This window comes from Lolium perenne, chromosome 6 (assembly GCF_019359855.2).
Source record: "Lolium perenne isolate Kyuss_39 chromosome 6, Kyuss_2.0, whole genome shotgun sequence".
In the NCBI taxonomy this organism is placed as follows: Eukaryota; Viridiplantae; Streptophyta; class Magnoliopsida; order Poales; family Poaceae; genus Lolium; species Lolium perenne.
In genome coordinates, this window is record NC_067249.2 from 212,310,087 (window position 1) to 212,318,889 (window position 8,803).

The 8,803-nt window shown below is 41.6% G+C and overlaps 1 long non-coding RNA gene across 2 annotated transcripts; it reads left to right on the top strand.

Moving 5' to 3' along the window:
* Window positions 1–26: 26 nt before the first annotated feature.
* LOC127309330 (uncharacterized) lies at window positions 27–2,244 on the top strand. 2 transcript variants are annotated; one of them, XR_011746779.1, is made up of 4 exons: window positions 27–461; window positions 590–664; window positions 1,175–1,272; window positions 1,359–2,244. It is a non-coding gene; the product is annotated as an uncharacterized lncRNA (long non-coding RNA). The 2 variants fall into 2 exon arrangements; XR_011746778.1 differs by lacking the exon at window positions 1,359–2,244 and having other exon boundaries at window positions 1,175–1,325.
* Window positions 2,245–8,803: the final 6,559 nt, after the last annotated feature.

Below are 8,803 nucleotides of genomic sequence, written 5' to 3' on the forward strand. Positions count from 1 at the left end.
ATCCTATACAAGTCTCTCCCATGATAGCTCAGATGGAGTCTTGAGGACAGGGGGAGATGAGAGAAGAGAAGACAATGATGCAACTTCACAGAAGATGATTGTTGGAGTAATTCCAACTGGAGATGAGCCTGATGGTAGAGATGAAGTTGAGCCTGATGGTAGAGATGAAGATACATCAAATGCTGAACAAGATCACACTCAGGGGGAGCAGCAAGAGTATCAAACTAAACGATCAAGGTGGCCACAAAACCTTAAGGTTTACACAAGGAGACAGAGAGCTGAGAATGATCAAGTGCAAAGGGAGGAAGAAATCACATTGAGTCAAAACCCTGAAGCCCAAGTACAGCTAGATTTGCATGACTCAAGTTCAAGTCCTTCTGCAAGTGATGGTACAATCTCTCCTCCACATGGTGATTTAGATCTCCCTATAGCTCTAAGAAAACAATCTCGCACTACTGCTGGTAAATTACCATCAAACCTATCCCAATATGATGTCTCTAATTATGTTTCATATTCATCTATGGGCCCCCAATACAAAGCATTCATAGCTGCACTGGACTCTACTTTACCTATACCACGTAACTGGCAGGAAGCAAAACAATATCCGGAATGGAGAAGAGCTATGATGGAAGAGATGGAGGCGCTTGACAAAAACAATACTTGGGTACTTACTACTCTTCCTCCCAATAAAAAGATTGTTGGTTGTAAATGGTTATTTACCGTAAAACAAAATCCAGATGGTAAAGTGGAAAGATATAAAGCTAGATTGGTGGCAAAGGGATATAGTCAAACCTACGGTGTGGACTATGATGAGACATTTGCCCCAGTGGCAAAAATGAATACAATAAGAACTCTAATTTGCTGCAAATAAAAGATGGAAACTCTTTCAGATGGATGTTAAAAATGCTTTCTTACATGGTGATTTAAAGGAAGAAGTGTACATGGAGATTCCCCCTGGGTTTGGTACACAAGAGACGGATGGTAAAGTGTGTAGGCTAAAAAAAATCTCTATATGGTTTGAAACAATCACCTAGAGCATGGTTTGGACGGTTAATGAAGGAGATATGCTCTATGGGTTGTCGGCAAAGCAATGCTGATCACACCCTTTTCTTTAAACACCGGAGTGGCAAGATTGTTATCCTTAGTGTGTTTGTTGATGACATTGTGATCACAGGTAATGATGATGATGGGATAGCATGCCTAAAGAAAATGTTGGCCAAGTCATTTGAAGTCAAGGATCTGGGCTTTCTTCATTATTTCTTGGGAATTGAGGTTGTATATGGACCACAAGGTATTTACCTATCACAAAGGAAATATATACTTGATTTACTTACTGAAACTGGCATGCTAAATTGTAGACCAGCGACGACTACAATTGAGCAAAACCACCGCATTTTAGCAGAATCAGGTGATCCGGTGGACAAGCATCAGTACCAGAGGTTAGTTGGTCACTTGATTTACTTGTCGCATACAAGGCCAGACATTGCTTATGCTGTTAGCATAGTGAGTAGATATATGCATGATCCCAAATCTGGTCATCTAGATGCAGTTCATAGGATCTTGAGGTATCTTAAGAGTTGCCCAGGGAAAGGTATCTTGTTTTCAAACCATGAACATCTGAGAATAGAGGGATATGCTGATGCGGACTGGGCAGGGTGCTTAGATGATAGAAGATCAACATCCGGATATTGTGCTTTTGTGGGTGGTAACCTTGTTAGCTGGAGAAGTAAAAAACAGAGTGTGGTTTCTAGATCCACCGCTGAAGCTGAATTTAGAGCTATGGCCTCAGGCTTATGTGAACTTATGTGGTTGAGGATTTTATTAGCTGAACTTCGGTTATTTGGTGGTGGACCTCTGAAGCTCTATTGTGATAATCGGGCAGCCATTAATCTAGTGCATAACCCAGTCCAACATGATAGGACTAAGCACATCGAAATCGATAGACATTTTATAAGAGAAAAACTGGATGAGGAAGACTTTATGTGTCTTATGTAAAGTCTATAGATCAGTTAGCTGATATCTTTACTAAAGGTATTAGTGTTGTGTCTTTTGGTAACATTTGTAGCAAGATGGGGCTCATGGATATCTTCGCCCCATCTTGAGGGGGAGTGTTGTGAGGGTTAGGTTGTATATGTGTGTGGGTTATGAGGGTCAAAATGTAAAATACACATCACCTGTATATCTCTGTGAGAGTGAATGGAGAAACGAGTGAGTTCCAGAAAATTCCCAAATCCTCTTCGTGTTGCAACAGTTTCTTTGAGTCGTGAGAGATTGAATGGACATGACATGAATGTGTTGTCAGGCACGGCTGGGTTTTGCTTAATTTAATTTGGCCTGATAATGTTTGGACTTCATTTTCCATGGATTTGGGTTTTGTTGCTTCAACCAGTTGCATAGTTCCAGGTCCTGTATATCTGAAGCTCGGTGTTTTCCCAAAAACTTCATGAAATCTCTGAACTTCTCATTCTGTCTTATTGTTTATGGGGCAAGGAAAGCTACTTTTCCTTCATACTCCCTCCGTATTAGAATTTAAGAAGTTTTACAATACTAAACCAGTGTGGTGTAATGTCTTATAATTATGTACAGAGGGAGTATAACTGTATAAGTTATTTATCAAGAAATATTACCATATCTGCTGGTTGCAGGAACACTATTTGAAGCACTGAACGAAGATTTGGGAGCAGATTGTTGGTAATGGGAACTAATTAGCTACGTGACTACCCCGTTTCAGATAACAGTTTGTTTGCTTGATACTGATAGTAGTACTAGCTAGATACCTGACTGCTCGTTTCGGAAAACAGTACTGAAGTACTGAATGTTATTGCACGACACTGATTGTATCCTTTTTCTCCCTAAACTAGCAGGATAATCCGACTTAGTAGTGCAGATAGTAAGGAAAATTGATCAGATTCAGATTGGATTTAGTCTAGTGATCATCGTTACCTAATCACGAAGTGTAGGATCAATGTTGCTTCTCCAGGTTATATACCTCGGTCAACAAGGAAAGATTTATATTCTGCATTGTGTTCATCACCATTTCGGTGGATCGTTCCCGTCATGCACCCGTAAAGTGTACAGGGCGGTTTGCCTTTGTGAGGTGGTGGGCGCGGCAGTACAAGCATATGTATGTTGTTAGATTTTGCCAGGCGACTCTTTGAAAAGATCTAGGAGTGCTCCCTCTGATGCAATTAGTTGTCGTAGATTCATTAAACCTAGACAGATTTAGATAACATTTTTCAAAATATGTGACTTTAATTTGGATTGGAGGGAGTATAATTTTTCCAGGTGACAAGACTTCACCTGTTGCAAGAAGGTAGTTAAATTGGCCGCTTGACTAGGCATCAAAATTCTCGTCCGGAGCATCAGTGTCATGGGTCATTTCCAATGGATGCAGTATTTATCTTCTCCGTGAGAATGTGTGACTGAATACTGAACTTTGACTTGGACAGAAAATTCTGATAGGCGCCTAACTGTGCACGAAAGTTATCAGAAATGACATCAGGTTTTTGGAGCTAATGGAGGCAGCTGTCCAACTAGGCTTGGATAAAACTTTTGACATATGCATGCCATGTTATGGTCCCATTAATATGTCTTTCTCTCAAAAGCTGATTTGGTTTTTCTCTTTCTCTCTCACATTTTCCACTTTATGGCTGAAGAGGTTGCCTCCTGATGAAGAGGCTGCCTCCTCATCCGAACCTACTTTGGACCACCCGAACCTAGTTAAAGGTGTGAGGCAACACCCCTAGGGCTATGCATTGGGCATGCCCTAAGGATACATCTCTGGGGGCTACTAGTACCCATCGAAAGTACTACCTCTGATCGCTTTAAATTGTCGTATCCAGATGCAGCTGCAGGTCTCCCTCCGCGTCGATTAAATTCGACTGAAGGGAGTAGTAACTTTTTTCTTAATCAAATGGCCTTACCAATTTAATGGAAATATATATAACTCGTGAATTTTGATCTATATAAGAGACCCGGTCACTCAAATACATATACTGCTTGAGCTTCGTGTGTTGTCCTTGTGTAAAACTTTGTGTGTATCTCAGAATGTGGTGACCAGGAGTAAAACTATTTTGTGGGTAGTACATGCCGATGAGACTCGATGAGACTAACGAAAGCTTGTATTTCGAAAAGAAATACATCTACCTCACCTCCAACTTTCTCTTTGATCTATGTCATGCATGTGGCGGTGCTGGTTCATGCATAATTCCCGTTCTCAGATCCCAGAATGCGTAGCATCTCCTCTTCTTCCAGAAATTCAATTTGACTGACGGTGCGTATGCTCCTTCTACCAAAAAATTATATTTTAAAATCTTAAAAATAATTGAATTTTTTTTTACACGTACATCTCCACAATATAAGTGTGTTCGTCAAGTTTACTAAGAACCAACATTTTTTAGGATCTTTGTAAAAAAGAGAAAATTTATCTTCTGAAAAGCTTTATTTTTAGCATTAATTTTTTTCACACGCCACACGACAAGTTGATTTTTCATGAAACGAATTTGTGAGCACGTAGCCGTGAATATGTACATGCAATTTTTTTGTTTTAATTTTTTTAAATTTCAAAATATATGTAACATGCATTTAAAAGAAAGAAGCATATGCTTCCATGTGCCAAAACACCACTCCCCTTCCAACCTTAGAAAACAACTGCATAGAGATACAGTGTTCCACGGGCCGTGTTCCCTGGGCAATCAACCATTTTCTCCCGGTCTGTTCGTCTCGTATTTGCTTGGAACGACTCATGCGCCCGCGTTCCGCAGACTTTCAGTTCGACGTCCATGCATGCCGGTAGAATAGGGGCACAATGCTCACGGCAGAGAAACGACTGAAAGTTATGTCGACTGACGTGAAGAATTTGTACTTACTGTCTTTAACTGAACTAGCTATAGCTGTTTCAGGCTCGATCGTGACAATTTGGAAACCGCGTGCGCTGCAACTTTGAATTGGTAGTTCTTGTGAAATTGACCGGCAGGTCACACACGTAAAAACCATGAAAACTTTCATGCATGAGCATGACATGAGCTTCTGCTCCCTCTATAAATAAACTACCGACCAAATCTACGAACATAAAATCACAGCACATACACAGAGCAGAATAGCATAGTAAAAAAGTTAGTGTCACCAAATGTCGAAGATGCTGACCAGGAGGGTTTTGGTGGCCGCGCTTTTGGTTGTCATGGCTATGTCCGGCTCACTGACCCGGGTGGCGGCGAGACCGTTGCGAGCTGAGGAGTTCTACACCGACGAACCCTCCTCCGGCGGTTCCGCCAGCGTTGCGCCGCCACCACATGCGTCGCAATGGCGGGGCTACATGCTTCCTCCGTTGGAGGTGAAGACGGGAGCAGGCCCATCGTGCGAAGGCCATGGAAGTACGTTTAGTCCTAATAACAAACATTGTCCCCCAACATAGATATGAATCCACACCTCCGTATCTACCTGATGATGCCCCCGCGGCAAATTCTCATGTCTAGCTATATCATGGAGCCAAACCTGAATTTATATATCCACGATTTGTACTTAGTAGTGATGTAATGTAAGGATGGACCGTTAGGGTTTACAAGTCCCCGTTTGTAATTTTCTTATAAATCATGAGCATGTTTCCTTTTATTTTGGTTGAATTTGATTTTAAGTCGATATAAATATAATTAGGTACCTCCACAGCGAGGCTGGCCAAGTCCAGGCCCTCTATGCCATGCCCCTCGGCCTCCTCTACCGCCTCGACAAGCTGACCCTCTATGCTGCTCCCCGACCTCTCTCTCCCCTCTATCCCCGACACTTCCACCGCCTCCCTCCTCAACCCCGTCTCCTCCCCATTGCTGCTAGGGCATATGGTTCTCAATGAGGAGAAAGTCGTCGCCTGCGACTTCCGGGATGTCGTCGTAGCATCATTGCACTCGCCGGTGCTCGTTGCAGGAGGGAGTCGATGGTCCTCGTGTTGGACATGTGGTAGAGGCTCAGTTTGGCCTGGCAACGAACGGGAGACGGAAGCTATCGGCACAGAAGATCCCATACAAACCTACCCTATCTGATATGGACGTGAGGCGCGATGGACGTGGTGGCCATCCTATATTTCTTAATAAAACAAACATACCCATGGGGCACCAACGTGGTGTGCACCAACGGTATGTGCACTACCCGTGGTGCACCATGTGATGCACCACGGGAAACTGGTCCACCACAGCTAGGACAAAGTGGTACGCCACGGGTAGTCTTTTCCCTAGAAGTGTTTGTAATTTTCTTATAAATCACGCATGTTTCCCTTTATATCGAAAAAGGTACCCTCTTTCTTTAGATTAGGACCAGGAGTGACTAATTTTCTTAGTCGATTGAGAATTAATCAGGTGATGTCATCAATTCTCGTTGCAGCCACTCATGACTAGCACAACTTACTAACAAAGCAGTCCAACAGATCTTAGTATTTGACGCCATTAAATCTCAATTGTAGCCTATTGCAGCTCATCCCTAGCATAAATAACAAAGCAATCCAATAGGACGGAGCATTTCTCTCCGTTGCAACATGAGGCAATATAAGTAGGACGCGACTACGTTCAGGTCAGCCTAGTTTTAAGTTACAACCAGGTCACCCAAACTTTCCTTTTTTGAACAGTAATGACTTCCTGAAAAAGCAAAAACGTGGACCACCACGTGCTGTCCCGTGTGAACACAGGTTGGCACCAGCCAATCGTCAAAAAAGGGGGACCAACTCGTCCCGAAGATCATCCACAACACAAAAAACGTGAAACTTTCCCCTCTCTACCGTACGTTCTTCTTCGTTTGCTTCCTCCCTGCTCCCTGAAACCAGATCCAGTTACATCTACCACCAGATCCAAATCTGAAGACTCGAATCAACATCCTCCAGGATTAGAACAAACATCCCGTCAGGGATCTCGATCTGGCGACTGTTTCAGGGATTTGAACCAGAAACTGCACAGCAATCTCACCAGAAACTGTCCAGCAAACTTGATCTGGCTACTCTTTCAGGGATTTGAACAACATCCCATCAGCCAGCAAGAAAATCAGGTACCAGCTAACCTCTACATGAGAAAGGAATAACCTCTTTTCCTTTACATCTACCCAAAAGTCCTGCTAACATCTACGCCCAGAAATTTTGCTTACCTGATTTGTTGCTCATCCATGTTGCTTACATGTACTGAACTTGCTTACATCTAATGGAATTGTTTACATCCTGCTTACATTCACTGAACCTGGTTACATATATTTGAACTGTTTACATCTATAAAAAAGTTCAGGCAGTATAATCCAGTTATGCACATGATTTTGTACATATGTCAAAAGAAAGTATCAGGGAAAAATGAGTATAAAAAAGACATCTTCACTACATATAGAAAACATCTCGGATGTTATGTTTTCTTGACAATGATGAAATAACACACATCTCAGAAAAAGTATCCAGTAGTTTGCTCAAAAGATAGTTTCTATCCTGAGCAGCATGATGAAAAAAATAGCAATGTAATTGACACTGAAGTTTCTGCATTAGTTGGTGTTCATAAAAATTGGTAATTTTCAGTAGATACATCAAAAACAGTAGAAGTAACATCATTTTTCTCTTTAAAGCATCATGCCAATCTTAAACATGACAACATCCAGTTATATTTCAGTTATGATGTTGCATATGGATATGCATATGGAGAAATTCTAGAAGCAACAAAAGAAATTCAGTTATGCATATGGAGAAAATTCATCAGCTGATTCAGTTCATGCATTAGATTCCATCCAAAAGTAATTTGCTGAAGATGTATCAAACATGAAAATCATCTAGATAGTAACAGCTGATGGATGTATTTTGATCCAAAAGTAACGGCATTTGCAACTGTTTTCGGATGATACCGGACGATACTACTTAAGATACTAGGTAGTAGCATGCATGCCTTACTACTTACATCACCATGTTCCACACATAATGTACAAAACTGCGGCTACAACAGTAATAACATCTGAGATGCATTGTTCAGGTCCTACTTGATCCTTGTTTTTGGTGTTAACTATTTTCAGTACCTGCACCTGGATGTTTTCATGATCTTCAGCCATAAAAAATTGTCTTTTCATGATCTTCAACCAATCACTTCAGTACCATAGGGCAAAAAAATGTAGTTAGTTAGTACATGAAATGAAATTATGTTGAACAATATCCATAAAAACAGCAATTAAATTGCGATGTGAAACAAGAAATTCTTGTTCATTTAGTTATTCAACTGTATAATTTTCTTCTTATAACTCTGTGCAACTGTTGCAGATGCCGAGAGGTTTTAATTTCTGGTTCGGAATTGATTTGAACGAGCCAGCTGACCAAGATTTTGCTCCTGGAAGCAATGACAATGAAGCTGGATCATCTCATGCTCCTCCGGTTTGGGAAGGCACTGCTGACCAAGGTTTTGTTCCTGGGAGTAATAGCAATTGTGCAGGAACATCTCATGGTGGTCCTAATTGGGAAAATGTTGATGCAACTGGGCCATTTGGTCCATATTTGGCTGGTCAGAGTAGTGATGCACAAGTCGACCCGAAGGACACTTCGGACAGAGGCACTAACGCCGGATCAGGTTTCTAGACAGGTGTGACTTTACCAAGTGAGGACAGTGGTGAGGAAGGTGAAGTTCAGTCAACACCAGAAGGGTTTTCCCCCAAGACACCATTTCTTGGCATGAAATTTGACACCTGGGAAGCTGCTCTGTCACATTACAATAGGTATGCTCATCATGTTGGCTTCTCCGTTAGGATTGAATCATCTAGGAAGTCTACAAAAGATGGAGAGAAAGACAAATGCTTGTTTGTTTGCAACAAA